Here is a 21,419-nt window from a genome sequence, read left to right as displayed (position 1 = left end):
CCAAAAAAAGTCCAGGACCAGATGGATTCACAGCCGAATTCTACCAGAGGTACAAGGAGGAGCTGGTACCATTCCTTCTGAAACTATTCCAATCAATAGAAAAAGAGGGAATCCTCCCTAACTCATTTTATGAGGCCAGCATCATCCTGATACCAAAGCCTGGCAGAGACACAACAAAAAAAGAGAATTTTAGACCAATATCCTTGATGAACATTGATGCAAAAATCCTCAATAAAATACTGGCAAACAGAATCCAGCAGCACATCAAAAAGCTTATCCACCATGATCAAGTGGGCTTCATCCCTGGGATGCAAGGCTGGTTCAATATACGCAAATCAATAAATGTAATCCAGCATATAAACAGAACCAAAGACAAAAACCACATGATTATCTCAATAGATGCAGAAAAGGCCTTTGACAAAATTCAACAACCCTTCATGCTAAAAACTCTCAATAAATTAGGAATTGATGGGACGTATCTCAAAATAATAAGAGCTATTTATGACAAACCCACAGCCAATATCATACTGAATGGGCAAAAACTGGAAGCATTCCCTTTGAAAACTGGCACAAGACAGGGATGCCCTCTCTCACCACTTCTATTCAACATAGTGTTGGAAGTTCTGGCCAGGGCAATTAGGCAGGAGAAGGAAATCAAGGGTATTCAATTAGGAAAAGAGGAAGTCAAATTGTCCCTGTTTGCAGATGACATGATAGTATATCTAGAAAACCCCATTGTCTCAGCCCAAAATCTCCTTAAGCTGATAAGCAACTTCAGCAAAGTCTCAGGATACAAAATCAATGTGCAAAAATCACAAGCATTCTTATACATCAATAACAGACAAACAGAGAGCCAAATCATGAGTGAACTCCCATTCACAATTGCTTCAAAGAGAATCAAATACCTAGGAATCCAACTTACAAGGGATGTGAAAGACCTCTTCAAGGAGAACTACAAACCACTGCTCAGGGAAATAAAAGAGGATACATACAAATGGAAGAACATTCCATGCTCATGGGTAGGAAGAATCAATATCATGAAAATGGCCATCCTTCCCAAGGTAATTTACAGATTCAATGCCATCCCCATCAAGCTACCAATGACTTTCTTCACAGAATTGGAAAAAACTACTTTAAAGTTCATATGGAACCAAAAAAGAGCCCGCATCGCCAAGTCAATCCTAAGCCAAAAGAACAAAGCTGGAGGCATCACACTACCTGACTTCAAACTATACTACAAGGCTACAGTAACCAAAACAGCATGGTACTGGTACCAAAACAGAGATATAGATCAATGGAACAGAACAGAGCCCTCAGAAATAATGCCACATATCTACAAGTATCTGATCTTTGACAAACCTGACAAAAACAAGAAATGGGGAAAGGATTCCCTATTTAATAACTGGTGCTGGGAAAACTGGCTAGCCATATGTAGAAAGCTGAAACTGGATCCCTTCCTTACACCTTATACAAAAATCAATTCAAGATGGATTAAAGACTTAAATGTTAGACCTAAAACCATAAAAACCCTAGAAGAAAACCTAGGCATTACCATTCAGGACATAGGCATGGGCAAGGACTTCATGTCTAAAACACCAAAAGCAATGGCAACAAAAGCCAAAATTGACAAATGGGATCTAATTAAACTAAAGAGCTTCTGCACAGCAAAAGAAACTACCATCAGAGTGAGCAGGCAACCTACAAAATGGGAGAAAATTTTCGCAACCTACTCATCTGACAAAGGGCTAATATCCAGAATCTACAATGAACTCCAACAAATTTACAAGAAAAAAACAAACAACCCCATCAAAAAGTGGGCGAAGGACATGAACAGACACTTCTCAAAAGAAGACATTTATGCAGCCAAAAAACACATGAAAAAATGCTCACCATCACTGGCCATCAGAGAAATGCAAATCAAAACCACAATGAGATACCATCTCACACCAGTTAGAATGGCAATCATTAAAAAGTCAGGAAACAACAGGTGCTGGAGAGGATGTGGAGAAATAGGAACACTTTTACACTGTTGGTGGGACTGTAAACTAGTTCAACCCTTGTGGAAGTCAGTGTGGCGATTCCTCAGGGATCTAGAACTAGAAATTCCATTCGACCCAGCCATCCCATTACTGGGTATATACCCAAAGGACTATAAATCATGCTGCTATAAAGACACATGCACACGTATGTTTATTGCGGCATTATTCACAATAGCAAAGACTTGGAACCAACCCAAATGTCCAACAATGATAGACTGGATTAAGAAAATGTGGCACATATACACCATGGAATACTATGCAGCCATAAAAAATGATGAGTTCACGTCCTTTGTAGGGACATGGATGAAATTGGAAATCATCATTCTCAGTAAACTATCGCAAGAACAAAAAACCAAACACCACATATTCTCACTCATAGGTGGGAATTAAACAATGAGAACACATGGACACAGGAAGGGGAACATCACACTCTGGGGACTGTTGTGGGGTGGGGGGAGGGGGGAGGGATAGCACTGGGAGATATACCTAATGCTAGATGACGAGTTGGTGGGTGCAGCGCACCAGCATGGCACATGTATACATATGTAACTTACCTGCACATTGTGCACATGTACCATAAAACCTAAAGTATAATAATAATAATAATAAAAGAAAAAAAAAAAAAAAAGAAATGAAAGAATTAAAGTATAATTCTTAACATAAAAAAAAAAAAAAAAAAAAAAATTGTATCTCTTCTGGAGAAAGGTAACATCATTCAGAATCACTATAACTTATCACAAAAATGTTCAACATTCAATAAAATTTTACAAAACTCAAAAGAAGACATAAACTAAAAATTAAAAAGTAAATAATAAAAAAAAATATAAACAGACCCACAGGTAATCCTGATATTAGTTATCAGAGAGTTACAAAATAATTGTAATTAATATGTTTTTTTAAAAGGGATTTCAAAGGGTCTTTTTTGAGGTAATTAATATTTATAAAGATCACAAAAAATTGAGAATTCTAAAAATCATTGAATTATAGTTGAAATTAAGAACTTACCATATGGGTTAACAGCATATTATGTTAGTGGGATAGACAGTTAATAAATAGAAAGTAGAATTGTAGAAAATTTACAGAATTAAAAACACATAGACAAAAATGAATGAAAACAAAGCACTAAAAAGAATATGAGACACATTTAGAAATGTGAAAAAGCTCAGAATAAATATAAGTAGCTCTACAGACGAGAGAGGAGAAAAACAATTTAAAAAATATATATTTAAGAACATTTAAAAATGCATCTAGCCCCTACCGATGCCAAAAAGAATAAATACACAACACACACTTGCCCACACACAAACCCTAAACATATGTAGTAAAACAACAAAAAGCAAACATAAAGAGAAATATTCAGTGTCCTAAATGAAATTAAAAGACACATGACTTTCAAAGAAGTAAATATTAGACTGATAGCTGACTTTATAATAAGAATGACAAAAGATTATGTAATAGCATGTTTAAAATCTTGAAGGAACATAGAAGTATATACCTGATAAAATCGTTCTTCAAAAATGATGTTATAATAAAGACGTTTCAAACAAAAACTAAAAAAATTTTCTCCAGCGGCCCTTCATGAAACAATTTTTTTAGGCATAAATAAGGGGATCTTGGAAGGACATACAAGAAGAAGGAATGAAGAACAGTATAATATATAAATAAATTATTAAATATAAATGAATATTAAAAGTTTATATTAGAAATAATATTTTTGGAAGTATTAAATACACACAATAGTAAATTAATTATCAATAATAGCCCATATGTGGAAGATAATTTTAAATTAAAACCATGATAAGAAATCACTCTAGTTCATTAGAATGGCTAAAATGAAAAAATAAAAACCAAAGAACAAAAATGCAATACCAAGTGTTGGTTAGGGCTTGGAGCTAGGGGACCCTTCACATAATGCTGATCAGAGTACAAATTACTATACTAGTTTCTAAAACTGTTTGTCAGTATTAACTGATAGTGAGTTTATGTATATCCTGTGATCCAGAAATTCCACTCCAATATCAATGTCAACAGAAGTGCATAAATGTATATATGTACCAGAAAATATGTGAAAGAATGTCCAAAGCAGTATATAAAACACTCCAAATTCAAATGATTACTATCAATGTTAGAATGAATTAAATGTCCTTCAAGGTTAAAATGGATTAAAAATGTGATCTATTCATTCAGAGTGCAGCAATGAACGTTTACAAAATACTGCTACAAGAACTAGACAGGCATATCTCCCAAACACAGTGTTAAAAGAAAGAAACAAAACATAAAAGAGGACACTTCATATGACATCATTTAAGTAATATTTCTTAAAAATATAAAGAGTATAACTAATCTCTGGAGACAGAAGTCAGAGTAGAGAATATATTTTGGGGAACATAATGAGAGGGCACATAAGTTGTTTCTGGGTACTTGGTGATATTTGAACATTGATTTGGGTGACACCTACTAGGTGTGTTTGCAGGGTAAAATGTATTGACTTGTAAATGTAATATTTGTGTACTTTTCTTCTTTACATTTTAATATAAATAGGTTACATAAAAAATATACTGGCATAATATTGTGGGTAATAACTTACTTTATATGCTCCAGTTGAATATTTTATAAAAAATAAAACATTATTCTCTCTTCCTTCTCACATTATTTCCCCCCACACCCTCAAGGCAACTATTATTTTGAAAAAAATGAAATAATCAGAAATAATTATATGAGGCCAATGTATAAGGTATGTGCAAGAGCAAGAAGAACATATCTACTTCTCTTTAAAAATCGTTTAAAATTATATCAGTTTGTAGTCAGAAAACATGTTTTAAATGTAGATCTTCCTTTAACTTGCTGTGTGATACTGGGAGAGACCAATCACTGTCGCTTGTTTTTAATTTGTGAAATAGAGATTGGTACTATAAAATTTCATGGTTCTCCTCTTGCTTTAAGACTCTTATATTAACATCTTGCATGTGGTTATTTGATAATACTTGTTTAAGAAACATATGATATATCAAATTTCATAAGCATATACTTGAGAATTCAAGCATAAAACATAGTGTCACAGTGATTAATAACATTAAGACTCATTATTGATAACAAATATTGCATTTATACGTAGTACCTTAATTGTGAGGAATTTATTTTAGAAAAAAAATCATGCTATAAAACAAGAAACTGTTATACTGTTTTGAGATGCCAATAATTTGCTTTATAAAATTTCCTTTAACCATTTTGCCTCAGTCTGTGTTTAAGTTGATGAATCATATTACAACACACAAGAGACAGCCACGTTCCTTTAAAAGCAGATGGTAATTGTCAATTACTAATTGAGAACATGTTTTTCTACTGAAGCAAACTAGGGAATATACTTTTGAAATGGAAGGCAGAACTTCAGCAAGTAAAGAAAAAAAGAGAAATCTCTCTGAAATCTAATGCCAACAAATAAAATCCAGCTGTATTAATTAAAATATAAAATATCAGCAATAAGGGAAAATTGATTTTTTTTACCCATTTGTTTGAAATTCTTGGTCAAACAGGATAAAAATTAATCTTTAAATATTTGTCGATCAAACAGGATAAAAATTAATCTTTAAATATTTGTCAGTCTAAGTGTTGTCTTAGACTGTTGATCACTTCAATCATAATCTTCCATTATCATAAAATACCATTTATAAAATTACATTTTATATTAGTTAGCTTTAATTTCTCATTAATAAAAAGGCAGCCTATGTAACCATGACAATGGAGTGGCTATTCCACATAGACCTGAAAAGCTGTAACGTTCAACTGTGAATTTAACCATGACTTTCAATTGAACCATCACTTGCTGAATTGTTCCATGACTTTCCAAGGAAAGTTGAGACATCCTTTACAGGAACTCTGTAAGATCTGGCATTTTAACCTACTTATGAATAACAGGCCAGACTGTCACTGTCTCATGGGTACTGGCAAAGATAGGACACTACTGGGTCAGGGGCAAAGGAGTTTATTATTCATGGCAGAGAAAGCAGCATGGTCCTCATGTTGTTGATACCATTATCCTTAGGTCCCCTAAGTCCCAGTAGGGGAACACAGATTGGGCTAGATGATTGCCTGCACCTGTAATGGGCTGTATTACAGGAGAAAAATGCTGAGCTTGGAATGTTTTATGGGAAGTAAAAGCAAAGCTGCTTTTATTTTGAGAGGAGTCATTACTTCATCCCAGATCATTGTTGGCTATAAACCAAACCCCAGAAAATGTATCCTGGCATATGCAGCAAGAATGTGCAGGGATCTTCAGGGCCCATTGCCTCTCCCTACAATTATTTGGGAATCCCACAGCATGATGGGCTAACTTTGCTGTTGTACTCTTTGCATTATATTGCCATTTTTTAATATATATAGATATTTTTCTTCCAACTAGGCTGTAAAAACACTGAGAGAAACCATTCATGCTTGTGACCTTAACATCTATGAACACTGACATCAACTCAGTGTTTTCTCTGCTTCTTTATTGCTGTGTAATGAATCATCCCAATTTTAATAGTTTAAACCAACAATAATTTTATTAACTGTCATGGTTTCTATGGTCAGGAAATAAAAAAGAGCTTGTCTGAGCAGTTCTGGCTCAGGATCTCTCACATGGTTGCAGATAGATGGCTGCTACAGCTGGAACTCTAGAAAATTGGAGAAGATGGTGGCTGCCTGGGTATTTTTACCATTCCATGTAGTTATCAGGGCTTTCTCATGTGGTCTCTCCTCACGAGTAACTGTGCAGTTTTGACTTCCTTGAGGTACTTAGACTCAGAGCTCTAAAAGTGAATGTTCCAGAAAGTAAGACAGAGAATTACTTTTTCTCTCTTAGCTTGCTTTAGGAATTACTTCCTCCACGGTCAGCAGCCTGCTCAGACACAACAGGGAGAACATAGGACCCCTCTCACCATGGTAGGAGTGTCAAGATTACATTTTAAGATGAAAATATGGAATGGGAGATACTGTCATGGCTATAGTTTGAAAATGCAAATGGCTACATTGTTTTAGACATTATTGCTGAACGAAAAGAATATAGAAGAAAGAAAGGATAGAAAAAAGAAAAAAAGAGACAGAAAAATAGAAGAGGAAAAAAATAACAAACCTAAAGTAACATAGAAATATAACCTAAATATCATAGAATATAATTATAGTAACAAGGCAAAACTGTAAAACATACAAAGATCTTGTTATGGATGCATACATTTAATTCCTTTATTCTTATGTTAGGATTTTGATTGCCAAATAAGTTTATATCAAATGAAGGAACTACTGGATGAATAAAGAATTGGAAAACTATTGAAATTTTATTGAGATCTGGTTGGGTGCTTTAAACATAAATGTAAGATATATATTTCTTAATTGGAACATAAATTTATACATCTTAATATTGTTATTATATTTAATTTTCATTGTTAATAATGTAATATTATTTTGTTCTTGCCTAACATTGATTCACACCAAATAGTAGTTTGAGTAAAACAAAAATAGCCATATTAGGAGCATAGATAGAAATAAGTAAGTAACTAAAATAGATAGGTCCACACAAACTTAAATTTCAGTTGGTCATTAGGTTAAGTATTTTCTCCTACACTAGAAAGGATTTTAGTGATTCTGATGGCTTTAGTTCTGAACAAAGGGGTTTGTGGATTTTCTAATAAGTTTTTGAGTACTTGAAAAACATCAAAGAGCTATAACTTAAAATAGTTACTATGTCTTATAGCATTGTTGGTCAGTGGGCTTTTAGTCACTTTTCCTTTGCCCTTTGCATCATTTCTTGAAGAGTTTCTGCCATTGTAAGGGGATGGGCAATTTACTTACATGTAATGTGACTCTTCCACTTGGCCTTATAATTGTAAACTTCTTTGAACACTACCAGTTAACTTCCTGAGTGGGAGTGAATAACAGGTCTGCAGATAATGCAGGTCATGCCATGTGGAAGTGATGTGCTTCTACTTTGCAGTCCTTGATGCAGCTTCTTTCTGTCTTGATGCAATTCTTTCTGTAATTGTTCTTTCTGTCTTTATTTCTGAAGATGGGACCCTCTCTATATGAGCAGATAATCCACTTATGCTGCAATTATACATTTATTTTTCAAGTACAGTGTGTCCCTTTTACTATGCAAGTATTTAAAATTTTAGTTTTCAGTCAGTACATTATCTTTTTTATCTAATCAAATATATTCTTTTATACAAATAATATTTACTTAATTCTATAAAAACACCATTTTTCTCCTTCCTCTTCCAATCAGTTTAATACTCCCTAGATTCACAGATGTGATAATAATTGAACGCTAAATGACGAGTTAATGGGTGCAGCACACCAGCATGGCACATGTATACATATGTAACTAACCTGCACATTGTGCACATGTACCCTAAAACTTAAAGTATAATAATAATAAAATAAAAATAAAAAAAGAAAATATTATTCTGATTCAGATGTTTTTTCTTAAGGTGGAGTTTTGCTTTAAAATATATCTTGGTAGCACTATATTATTCTTCAGGCAGTATTCTTCATGTAGTATCACAATACTAATTTTGACATCCAGCAGTGAAACCCTCACTATTTCTGTCTTCACTCTGTTTTCCAGCCAAATTGGACTTCTTTATTCTTGGAAGCAGTTATTTTCTCTTCTGCATCAAGATATTCAAGAAAGTTCTTTCCTTATCCTGGAGAAATTTTCATCCCCCTGACTCTCACTGGTACCTGAATAAATTTTTCTCTTATGCTAGATCTCCTTCTAAACATAATTTCCTCTGTGAAGGTTGACACAACTAGCTGTATATTAGATTCCTATTCTATGATTCCGCAGAAATTCAAAGACCCTCTCAAATTCTTTCTTATCTCTTTTTCTTCCTCTCATTCTCCACCTCTTTCTACTTGTACACACATACACTCAGGCAAATCATCACTTATTTAATTGACCACCTTTCTTGGTAGACTATAAGCTTAATGAGGACAGAGGCCAAGTTTGCCTCATCACTATTTGATCACTAGGACCATAGACAGGGCCTCGCCTATTGTAAGTGTGAAGTAAACAATGAATAAATACATTTTGATTTCTGAGGAATTGTATTAATCTCTATTCATAGTCTGTGTTATCTCTTTGAAAACATGTTCTTTGGGAAAGAAAAGAAAGAGGAGCTGAGTAAATACAAAAGGAAAGTGGAGAAAGAAAGGAGATGTAAGCAAGATGGCAGAAATGAGAAATGTTGAAGCAGAGTACACAGTGGTACATTCCCAATATGATGGAAAGGAGCTCTAATTGGAGTGATCAAAAAGAATGTTCAATTTCTGATATACAGGCAACTGTCTTCTATCTAAAATGTTTGAAATAAATTGACTACAATTCTTTGATAACAAAAGGATGGATATTATTTGTACTATAAAAGGCAGAGATGATAATTCATTTTAATGACTCTAACTTTAATTGGTGTAACTTTAATAAGATCAATACCAAAGATATTTATAGTTTTAAATTTTTTAATGTGCTTTGAGACGTATTAACTAGTTTGCTTTCACATAAAAGCTTGAATAGGTTTTGTGAGAAAGACACATTCACCCGTCCAAACCCAACGAATAGACTTGGAGACACGAAGAACAAAAGAAGTGAGACTTTTAATGGTGGTCTTGCAAGATCAAGTGTCTGGTAGGCAGGCACACCCGGGCAGTTACAGCAGGTAATTTATCTCCTAACATGGAAGTCCTTCCCCCAGTTCCTCATTGGTTGAGTATTATGGAGGTACAATCTTGCCAGATGTCACCTAAGTTTCACCATCTCCCTTATAAGGTTATACCCCATTTCCTTCCCCACTTAAGTTTTGATTTCCCAAAAACAAAAATTTCTTCCCTTTTATGGGCTGACCCCTCCTCTACATTCTGTTTGCTTATTGTAACCTTCTAGGTGCATGAGCCGTGTGGTTTGTTACATCCACAGGCTGACTGCCAGTATTTATATTTATCATGCCTTGAAAATGGACCATTAAGATGTTTCACATTTCACATTTTTTACCTGCATGACAGATGTTAAGAGAGTCTCTGAAAGTGACTCCACTTGTGCTTGTGGAGGTCCACTCCTGGTGAACTCCAAAATCCACCCTGTTTTTCCTATTACCATTTCCCCCTGCTTAGCTGAACTATTCACCCCGTTTCAAGCAGAAGTTTCAAATAGCTTCCACTTATCTTTCCACTTGCTTCTTGCCCATTGCCTGTCCTCCAAAGTGTTTCCAAAGTGTTCCGCTAAATTTAAAATATATCATAACACCCAGATTTAAATCTTTCTGTGACTTCCTATTACACACAGCAAAAGGTTGAGTATAATTTGTTGCCTTATTTACATTCCTTTTTCCATTATGCCACCCTCTTCTCTCTACACTTTTGATTATTTATAGATGCTTGAAAATGACCTTCTCTCTCATTCCTCTGGGCCTTTATACAGGTTTCCGCTGTCTAGCATGACTTTTTCCTACATTTTGCACTTGATTAAATGCTACTTACTTTCAACCACACAGTTCAAGCATCAACTCAGTAGTCTTTTTTAACCCCTGTAACTGAATTAGTTACCTCTATTTCTCTAATTTTCAAAAATGTTTACTATGTCTGGTATTGCAGTACAATCATGTGTTTCTTAACAGTGGGGATAGGTTGTGAGAAATGCAACGTTAGGCAATTTCATCCTTGTGAAAACATCATAGAGTGTACTTACACAAACCAGATGGTATAGCCTACTACACATCTAGGCTATAATACAGCTATTGTTTCTAGGTTAAAAACCTGCACAGAATGTTATTGTACAAAATACTGTAGGCAGTTATAACACAATGGTGTTTGTGTTACAGGGAAAAGGTGGGGTAAAAATACAATATAAAAGAAAAAATAATGGTATACCTGTATAGGTCACTTACCACCAATGGAGCTTGCAGGATGGAAAGTTTCTCTGGTGAGTCAGTGAGTGAGTGGTGAGTGAATGTGAGGGTCTAGGACATTATTGTACCGTATTGTAGACCTTATAAACATTACACATTTAATCTACATTTAACATTAGCTGACTGTAACTTTTTTACTTTCTAAACTCTTAAACATTTTGAACTTTTTGGCTCTTTTGTAATAATACTTAGCTTAAAACACAATCTCTCTGTACAGATGTATGAAAATACTTCTTTCTTTATATCCTTATTCTATAAAAATTTTTTTCCATTTTTAAATTTTTCAATTTTTTTTGTTTTTAAACTTTTTTGTTAAAAACTAAAACACACACATATTAGCCTAGACCTACACAGAGTCAGGTTCATCAATATCACTGTCTTCCACCTCCATAGCTCGTCCCACTGGAAGGTCTTCAGAAGCAGTAACACGCATTGAGCTGTCATCTCCTATGACAATGCCTTCTTCTGGAATATCTCCTAAAGAACCTCCCTGAGTTTATTTGTGTGATTTATACTATAGCAGAATAGTAGACTATTCTAATACTATTCTAGAAAGCAGAGAATAGTAAAATCACCTACAAATATAGTACACACACACACATATATACATGCACATACATATACATATATGTTAACCATTATATATACATTAGTGTGTATATATGTATAGATGTAGATAGATAGATGATATAGATAGATAGATAGATAGATAGATAGATAGATAGATAGATAGATACCTGGAGCATAGTAATTACCCAAATGGATCCAGTTGTTTTTTGCAGGAACAACTCTCTTAAAGAGAGAGGATTATTATAAGTTGAGTAGATAATTTCAAATTGGTCAATAGATTGTTGTATATAATCTGAAATCAGAGAGAACTTACTAGAGTATATTGACATATGGAGTACAGAAGTGAAAAAAGAGAAAATGGTAAAATCATCTGTAAAATATGTTACTCTTACAAAGAAGGTGAAGCTATTATGAGATGAAATGCAAACCAATTTTTAACTAGTATTTTCCAGAAATCAGAGTTTGAATGTATGCATACTTTGCATATTTACTTCATTCATTTCATTTATTTTAGCTTTTATCTTTATAATATTTTTAGCCTAATTTCACTTGGTTGCTTTGTAGTTTTCTAAATAATGTAACCTGTTGTTAAACTATTTTATTCTTTCTTCTTTACTAATGACTGTATTGCAATGTGTATTTTTTCTTCTGAGTACAGATTTTACTATGTCATTATTTTATATAGAAAAACAATTTTATTACTTCTTGTATAGTTTGATATTTCATATTTGATTTTTCATCTTCCTTGTTTCATAATTCTCAAACCATCAAGATTTTCTGGTTACCTTTTCCTAATTATCAAAATTCTATAAAAATTTGGGTAATAAAATCTTTGTGCATTAGTCTGTTTTCACGCTGCTGATAAAGACACACCAGAGACTGGGCAATTTACAAAAGAGGGAGGTTTATTGGTCTTACAGTTCCACATGGCTGGGAAGGCCTCACAGTCATGGTGGAAGATGAAAAGCATGACTCACATGGTGGTGGACAAGAGAAGAGAGAGAACCAAAAGTAGAAACACCTGATAAACCCATTGGATCTCATGAGACTTATTAACGATCACGAGAATAGCACGAGAAAGACTGGCCCTCATGATTCAGTTACCTCCCCCTGGATACCTTCCACACTTTGATTTAAAATTTATATCATACCAAGATTTTCTCTGTAGTCAATGCAATAGTCCTGGTTCTCTAGAGACACAGAACAAATAGATGTCTATATGTGTGTATGTGCTTGTGTGTGTGTTTCTCTGGATAACCCTTAATACGTCACAGTTACATACGCATGTGTGTGTGTATCTATCTATATCATCTATATCTATATTTGCATCTATGTCTATATATTGTTATCGTTTGAATGTTTTTTTCCTTTCCAAAATTCATTTGAAAAATGTTGAAATAAAATCCTCAATGTAATAATTTGGGAACTGTAGCTTTGGGAAGTGATCAAGTCATTAGAGCAGAGCTCTAATGAATTAAATTAGATGCCCTATAAGAAGAGTTAGTGAAGGGAGTTTGCCCCTTTTGCGTTTCCCCCTTCTGCCTTGTGAAGACACAGCATTTCTCCCCTGTGGAGGATGCAGTATTCAAGGCATCTTTTTGGAAGCAGAGGATGGACCGTTACCAGATAACTGAACCTACTGGCACCTTGATGTTCGACTTTCAAAACTATGAGAAATAAATTTTTGTTCTCTAAAAATAACCCAATCTCAGATATTTTGTTGTAGCAGCACAACTGGACTAAGACAACTGTGTGTGTGTGTGCATGTGTGTGTATACATATATACACATGTGTATTTGTATATATATATATAGCCTTGAGTTCCTCATTTGTGGGTTCAACCAACTGTGGATCAGAAATATTTAAAAAATAAAATTGTATTCAAACTGAATATGTACAGACTGTTTTTCTTGTCATGATTCCCTAAACAATGCAGTATAAATAACAACTATTTACATAGCATTTACATTATATTCTGCATTATAAGTAATCTAGAGATGATTTAACATATACAGGAGGTTGAGCATAGGTTATATTCAAATATTATGCAATTTTATATCAGAGACGGGCATCCATGAATTTTGGTATCCAAAGAAGGTCCTAGAACCAATCTTTTAATCCCCCAATGAATACACACACACACACACACACACACACACACACAAGACAGAGAGAGAGAAAGATAGAGACACTTTTTATTCTGTTATTAGTTGGGGGATTTTATTGTACTTTTCTATTTTATTAATGGATACTTTCTCTTATTTTTCCCTGCATATATTTATCCTATTTTCTAAGAAAAAAATATTTTCCATACTCTGCTTCCAACTTCTTTTTACATCTGAAATTCTGAAAATCTTTTAGAATAATCTTACTTCTTTTTAATAAACCCTACACTATCAAAGTATCCTAAATTTTTCTTAGTTACAATGGCAGTTTTAATTGACAGTAATTACAACCATTTCCTGTATCGCAAACATTTTCTTTTCCAAGAGTTATTCAGTAATTATAGTATACTTTCTTTATTAATTTAACTTAATTATGTATATGCTTACTTTATTGCCCACCATTGATTTTTTCCTCTGTATGCTCCCTTTCTTGAGGCTCTTTTCTGGTTATTTTGTTGCATTTTTTACAATGCTTTGTCAAGTATTTTCCTCAGGTAGAAAAGCAAGTGATATGTTTCTTTGCATATGCATTAACTTATTTCACCTTGTCAAATGAATGACATAATTGCATTGTTAGGTACAGGGCTCTGCAGAGCAGTTTTTTGTTCAGTAGCTATAAATATCGTTTGCAGAATTTGTTCTATAATTTCCAAACCATCAAGAGTTTCTGGGTGGCACACGCCTGCAGTCCCAGCTACTCGGGAGGCTGAGACAGGAGAATTGCTTGAACCCGGAAGGCAGAGGTTGCAGTGAGCTGAGACCATGCCATTGCAAGCCTGAGTGACAGAGCAAGACAACGTCTCAAAAAAAAATTCTCTAGAAATTTGGATAATAAAATCTTTGATTTAAAATTTATATCAAGATTCTCCTTGTGATCAATGTATTATTTCTTCCAGTATTGGTGAAGAGAAACCTAATTTTTTAATTAATTTTTTTTATCAGTGGGAGTCTTTAGAATTTTCCTTTATTTTTTGAATTTTTCAAAGTTTGCATTGTTCTCTTATAAATACTACCCAGAATAATATCCATAGGGACATTATTTTTCTTTCATCAGAATAATTAATATCTCCCTTCTATTTATTTATTTCACCTCTTCTTATTTCATATTGTATCACCTGGATTCATCTGTCATTTCTCTCATTTTTTTCTTCCACAATTAGCCTATCTTTAATTTTTCTTTCATTTATACTTCTAAATATTGCTTTTACTTGATATTCAAAGCCTCCAATTTAGGCTCAACTGTAATTATTCTCTAAAAGCCACCAAATGTTTTAATAGAAAAAAGCACATTTTAAAAATATGTATATATTTATGTATACATAAAGTTGTACATTCTGTATATACACAAGTATACATATATGAATATTGTAATTTATGTTTAAAGAAAACCTTATGATACATACTTTTTTGCATCTTGCTTTTCTACCTTGATATTTCCATATGAAAAACATTACAAACCTTACAAATCAACTAATATAGATCTTTTAAAAATAATTGTTTAGGGTTACATCAAGTTTTTTGATTTTGATACACCTCAATATGTTGAACTGTTCGCCTGGCATGAATATTTATTTATCAACCTTGATACTTTTTAGTCAGTCAAGGATTTCTTCTGAACACATTATTAGGCAATTAAAACGTTGTATATAAATACCTGTATAAAAATGTCCTCCTTACTGTCTTTATATTTGTACAAAACTGGTCATGTCAAAATGGTCTGCTTATATAGATACAGAGTGAGAACACCATCTCCAAATCAAGAAAAAAATCAAGGTCTAGGTTATGTATTTTGCACTAGAGAACTGAGGAGACCCAGAAACCTCTGAAACCAAGGAAGAGTCAATGAACATTCACACATGGAAATCATAATTAAGATCATAATCTGTAAAAATCAAGATTCCAGAAACAAAGCACAAATTTGTCTAATGCCTGAGTTTATATGCTCTTGAAGGAAATTATTAAATATACTCATAAATATCAGTTGTGGATTCTTCAGTCCTTCATTTTTATTCTTAAATTGGTCAGATGCCAGCTATGCTGGAAATAAGTGTAAGTAATGTCAGACCTAAGGGTTCAATTTTCTGTTTAATTTTATTAGGTTATCATTTTCATTACATTTGAGAAGAGGCTTTTGCCAGTGTCAAACATAAATAAAAGAGCAAAAGCTTTTCAATTTTCTTAAAATATGACTCAATAAAACACAAAATTAGAAGTAACACTAGTCTTATTTTGACTTTGTCACATAATTTTAGTTAATTGACGTATGGAACATTTTTATCAGAGCCATAATATGATATCACAATTATGAGACTAAGGCTGTGTATGTCAGTCTATATGTGTACATGTGCATATGTACCTTTTTCTGCATTTTATAAATAAGGGATATCAGAAAATACAAATAGCAGTAACATTGCTAGACCACCTTTCTGAATATAATTAAATTATTATTTACTTTTTAATGGACTTCAAATTTCTGTAAGTATATAGTAAATGGTCTTTTTTATTTAAAACATCTAAATTTGTTTCTTAAGCTTTAATATAATCAATTTCCATGTCATATCTCTTCCACTATAAAAGTGTGAGTTCAAAAATGAGTAGAATAAAATATATGTCTTTGGGTCAACATAGAATTTAAAAAGCATTAGGTGTTATATCTAGAAGAAAATAATTTAATATTTAATGTTAAGAATATTTAAAACAAGCTGAAGTAACAAATCTTACTAATTGAACACACGGAATTGAGAAGTCATAATAGTGTCTCAAATTATGAGCTTGTAATAAAGAGATATTTGAATTCAAACTATGCTGTTTATAAACCAATCTATCTTGGGTAAATTATTGATTAATTAGATGTTCTGTTTCTACATGCCAGAAGTTAGATAGGTTCTACCTACCAAAAAAGGCTGTTGCAACAAAACGATGTATAAAAATACTTGGCAAACATGTGTATACATGTGCCAACTAACCTGCATATTGTGCACATGTACCCTAAAACTTAAAGTATAATAATAATAAATAAATTTAAAAAAATACTTGGCAAACAGTAGGTGCTCGCTGAATTTAATGATCTTAAGTTTGCATCCTGTTCCAAATAGAAGCAATATTCACACTTTAATGTATACAGTACATTGGTTTTTACCTGGAATTTTATAGACAAGTTTTCATTACTTCCTTTAATTAAACCAGTTTTAACTAAATTCTACTGTGATATTTCATTAACTATGAATAAAACTGTTTGTTAAGCAAATTAATAAGGTAAATTTAATATTAGAATTCTTATATAAGTGAAGAAAATATTAAAATATTAATCATAGTATTCTAGGCTTGGAAGTATCCTTAGAGAGGAATTATCTATCTACTCTATTTTATAGATGAAGAATAATAGTAAAATGATTTTTCTAAATTATTTCCCTAAATAGTTCTTATGTATTTATGAATTTTGTGTAACTGTAGGTAAATTGTTTTAGCTCTGTGAGATAAAAAGGAAAACAAATAATTTAGAAGACTGCAATGAAGCTCAAAAATGGTACAGTATTTTAATGTGCCCTAAAAAATTTAAGTCACAAAATTAATATATTATTATTATTTAAATGATAGATTCCTCACTAGGTAAATTCTCCACTTAGTTTAGTATACTAACTGCTTACTTAAACTTGAAAGAAGCATTGTTAAATCTTTGCCAATGCTCTGTATGCTCATGATATAAATAGGTTAAAGATGGCCCCTGATTAGTGCCCCATTATAGGAAAAGTCCTATGATGATAGCTTAAGAGAAAGGGTGCAACCTCCTACCCAAATCAATAAATCAAGCCTGCATTTTTTTGAGTACCAGAAAGAATCAGACTGGAAAATACATGATATAAATTTCTTTTCAGTGCATGTGGCTCATTGTATTACCTCCCTTAGAAATCTTCCATAACGTACTTTCTCATCCCTTAGTCTTCCTAAGTTCCTTTCCTATTTTTTCTATTGATTACTGCTATTAATTACCTATGGCTATTAGTTTCCATTGATATAGTCACTAAATCTAAAAGTAAACTATTTTCATATTTTCCTGTCTCACTAATTATTAAATTCCATGAAGTAAATGATTATATCATTATCTTTTTGTTCCTCTGATCTGTTACATTTCTTTTTATTGCTTCTTACACTTCTATTTTTCTTTGTTTCTCTTTCTTTCTTAGCATATGAATGAATGAGATGGTTTTCTTCACTTTTTCCTTTTCAAAATTGATTTGAGTTTCATTAATTAGACTAATTCTATACAAATATTTTTCTAAATTATTTCCCTAAATCATTCTCATGTATTTATGAATTTTGTGTAACTGTAGGTAAATCTTTTTACTGAAATATTCAATTATCAGGCAATTGGGAAAGCACCAGGTGCATGATAGTCAGGGTAAGTGAGTAAGTATTATATCAAAGCACAATGATTTTTAAAGAAAATTAAATTTAAACTGAAATTACAAGGTTGACAAATCATGGCTTTCAGTAGAGAGTTTCGTACCAGGCTATGAATTAATATTGACCATGATAAAACAGGGGCAATGAGTTAGGTAAGGAATTCATCTAAAGAAGCAACAGGATAGGCGTAACATGACTTTAAAGAGTAATTGAATCACTATCTAGAAACATTTACAAGCAGAAACTATAAAGAAAAGTAAATGTTTTCTTCTGGATTATTACAGCTGTCTTTTAACAAGTCTCCTTGACTGAATTATTTAAAAGCTTTCTCATCTCCTCCTCCGAAGTTAACTTTTCAAAACATGAGTCACATAATTTTTCTTCTCAGTAAGCTTTTATGACTTATGATTGATTAGAGAATAAAGCCCACTAAAAACTTTCTACAGCCCCCTTTCTAGTTTTGATTCATTGCATATTTTTATCCATAAGATGTGTTCAACATTTTTCTTTCTCTGTCCTTCACTAGTGATGAAATCCAAGCATATTCTAAAACCAAACAATGCACTTTTCCTATTTTGTTTTTAAGATTTGTATGTCTGTATGTAAAGAAAACTTAGATATTTAAATATTTTAAAATGTAAATTATATTTTTAATACCCAAAGCTTTTCCATTTATAAAAAGTCAACATTCTAAAAACTGGAGGCATCCTTAGAATCAGCAATATTTCAGTTTCATTGGCCTCTTAAAAGTAAATCAACCACATATATAGAAAATACATAACTGGAAATTTTAATATTAATACACCTATTATTTATAAATTTTAGGATAGTTTTCACTTGTTTTGTGATATAACCATGCATGTTTCATATGTTCAAACAAAATCAGTTTCAGAATTCCAAATACTGGGCTATTTTTATTTAAAAACTTTATATTCCACAGAGATATATTTTAAATTGAAGTGTGTACCTCACTGTAAGTTGGAGATATCTTTTTTTAATATGTAAAGAGAAATGTTCCAGAATCTAATGATATTTGCATTTGATTTTCACTAACGACCTCATTTTTCACTCCTGCAGGCAAACTCTGGAATACTCCTGTCACTGTGATTCATTGATAGAGACACACTTAATCACATAGTTGTATTAATAATTTTTGTTGCACTTTATACCTTAGTGGTTTTAAGAGGTCAACATTTATCATTCTGCATCTTGTTGGGCAGCACTTCTTGGAAAAAAGCTAAAAATCAAATTGATATCTCAACTTTATTAAGACATGAGAGCACACTGGTAATGTGTAATTGGTCATGCCTGTCTCCCATTTACATTTATCTCTCAGTATTTGCTTCTGTATAATAAATATTTTTGCGTAGATTATTGTGCAGTAGGTATTTTGCAGTTTGCCATAGATGTTGACTTATTTGAAATCATGTTGAGGAAAATGGCTGAAGTTTGAAGAGAGCTGGAAACCATTATATGAGAGATGGTTGAAGGAACTAAAGAAGTTGATCTGAGAAAAGTATAACTAAAGGGACATGAAAATATTTACAAATATTTGAGAACTGGAAATTTGGAAGAGGCATCATATTTTGACCTGTGAACACAGATGTAACTAGGCAGGTACCCAGGGTGTTTAACCAACCAAGTTGGGAGAGATGCCTCAAACAGGTGCTGAGCTTCAGAGAAACATATTTTCTCAAAGATTAGAGCTTTCCAAGCTTATATGTGCATATGGGTCACCTTAGTGTCCTTTTAAAATGAGGATTCTGCTGTATGTAGTAGGTGGTGGATGGGACCTGAGATTCCAAATATCTAACAAGCTATTAGATTACACCAACTTTGCTGCTGGAGAAAGAACACCTAGATGACTGCCAAGGAGTCACTGCCTTTGTTCAACTGATAATGGTCAGGTGGAAAGAAAAGGAACAAGTGGAGGTACTTCTTGAAGATCAGCAGTCTCTGATGATGCTTGCTCAGAAAGAAAGTTCTGTTAAGAAGGCCAGCTTGAGAACTTCCAGGGAAGTTTGAGGCTGCCTAGAGAAATTCACATTCAGGAGACCAGTGGTTTGTTTGATTCTGATTGGTGATATTGGAAGGGTAACTAGAATCAGAATTCATAAAGTTATTTTAAATATTAGCAGAAACTTTTAGCGTATTTTTGAATGGCACTAGTTTAAAGGAGCTACAATATCTAGGCAAATGTGGAAAACAGTAGTACCTAAAGCATTTAATCAAAGCAAATGAATACTATAGATGATCCTAGAAAAACTCAGCTGGCATCAGTATTATGTGGAAAAAATTGATTAAAAAGCAGCTCATAGACAAATTGCGCCTGATGACAAACAAATGGCAAGGTTTACATTTTGGAGAATCTAACAAAATTAATTGATTTCTCCCTCCATGCACATGCACACACTGCTTTTCGGTTATTGATGAACTATATTACTACTTGTCTTGATATTGGAATATATTTCTTAAAGCTAGTCATGGAAACAGAATAGTTAAGAACAATAGATCTGATTATTTATTTTCCTTTATCTACTTGTTACAGGCTGAGTTGTCTCCCAAAATTCACAAGTTGAAATCCTAATACCCAGTACATCAGAATGTGACAGTATTTGAAGATGTGATCTTTAAAGAGGCAGTACATTTTAAGTTAGGTCATATGGATATGCCCTAATTAATATGATTGGCATCTTTTTAAGGAATGGAAATGAGGATACAGAGAATGCACAAAGGGGAACCATGTGAGGACAGTGAGAAGGTGGCCACCTACAAGACGAGATGAGAGGCCTCAGAAGAAAGAAACCAAGTCTATAGACACCTTGATCTTCAACTTCTGGCCTCCAAAACTGTAAGAAAATTTCTATTTTTTAAGCCACCCAGTCTGTGATATTTTGGCAACCTTAGAAAACAAGTACACTACCCATCACTGCAAAAAATGTTTTGGGAAAAACCTAATTTTCATAAGTCTGTGGCTTTCTCTGCTGTACTAGAGCAGTGACACCTTATCTAATAAACATACCAAGAGATTTTGAGGGATATAAATATGGAATAACATATATTTTATTTAATTATAAATCATGATTTATATTTTAATCTTGCTGTGGGACTTTAAGAAATTAAGTATTGGCCCACACCTGGCCAAATGTCCCACATTAGAGGAATGTCAAACATGGAGATCAGTTTCCAAGGGTTATTCTGAACCTTCCACATGTAATTGTAGAAATAAACAATGTAGAAATACAAATATAATATTTTAATGTTTCCAAAAATATTTTATATGTTCTCTATGCACTATCATATAGCTA

The 21,419-nt window shown here is 32.8% G+C and overlaps 1 long non-coding RNA gene across 1 annotated transcript in view; it reads left to right on the top strand.

Moving 5' to 3' along the window:
- LOC134739467 (uncharacterized) overlaps positions 1–20,956 on the top strand; it is a 113,208-nt gene extending 92,252 nt beyond the window's left edge. The window contains exon 3 of the long non-coding RNA XR_010126139.1: positions 20,814–20,956. This is a non-coding gene — a long non-coding RNA (uncharacterized LOC134739467). The remainder of the gene's footprint in view (positions 1–20,813) is intronic.
- The last annotated feature ends 463 nt before the right edge of the window (positions 20,957–21,419 follow it).

Source organism: Pongo pygmaeus, chromosome 3 (assembly GCF_028885625.2).
Source record: "Pongo pygmaeus isolate AG05252 chromosome 3, NHGRI_mPonPyg2-v2.0_pri, whole genome shotgun sequence".
Classification (NCBI taxonomy): Eukaryota; Metazoa; Chordata; class Mammalia; order Primates; family Hominidae; genus Pongo; species Pongo pygmaeus.
This window is presented reverse-complemented; position numbering and strand designations above follow the sequence as displayed.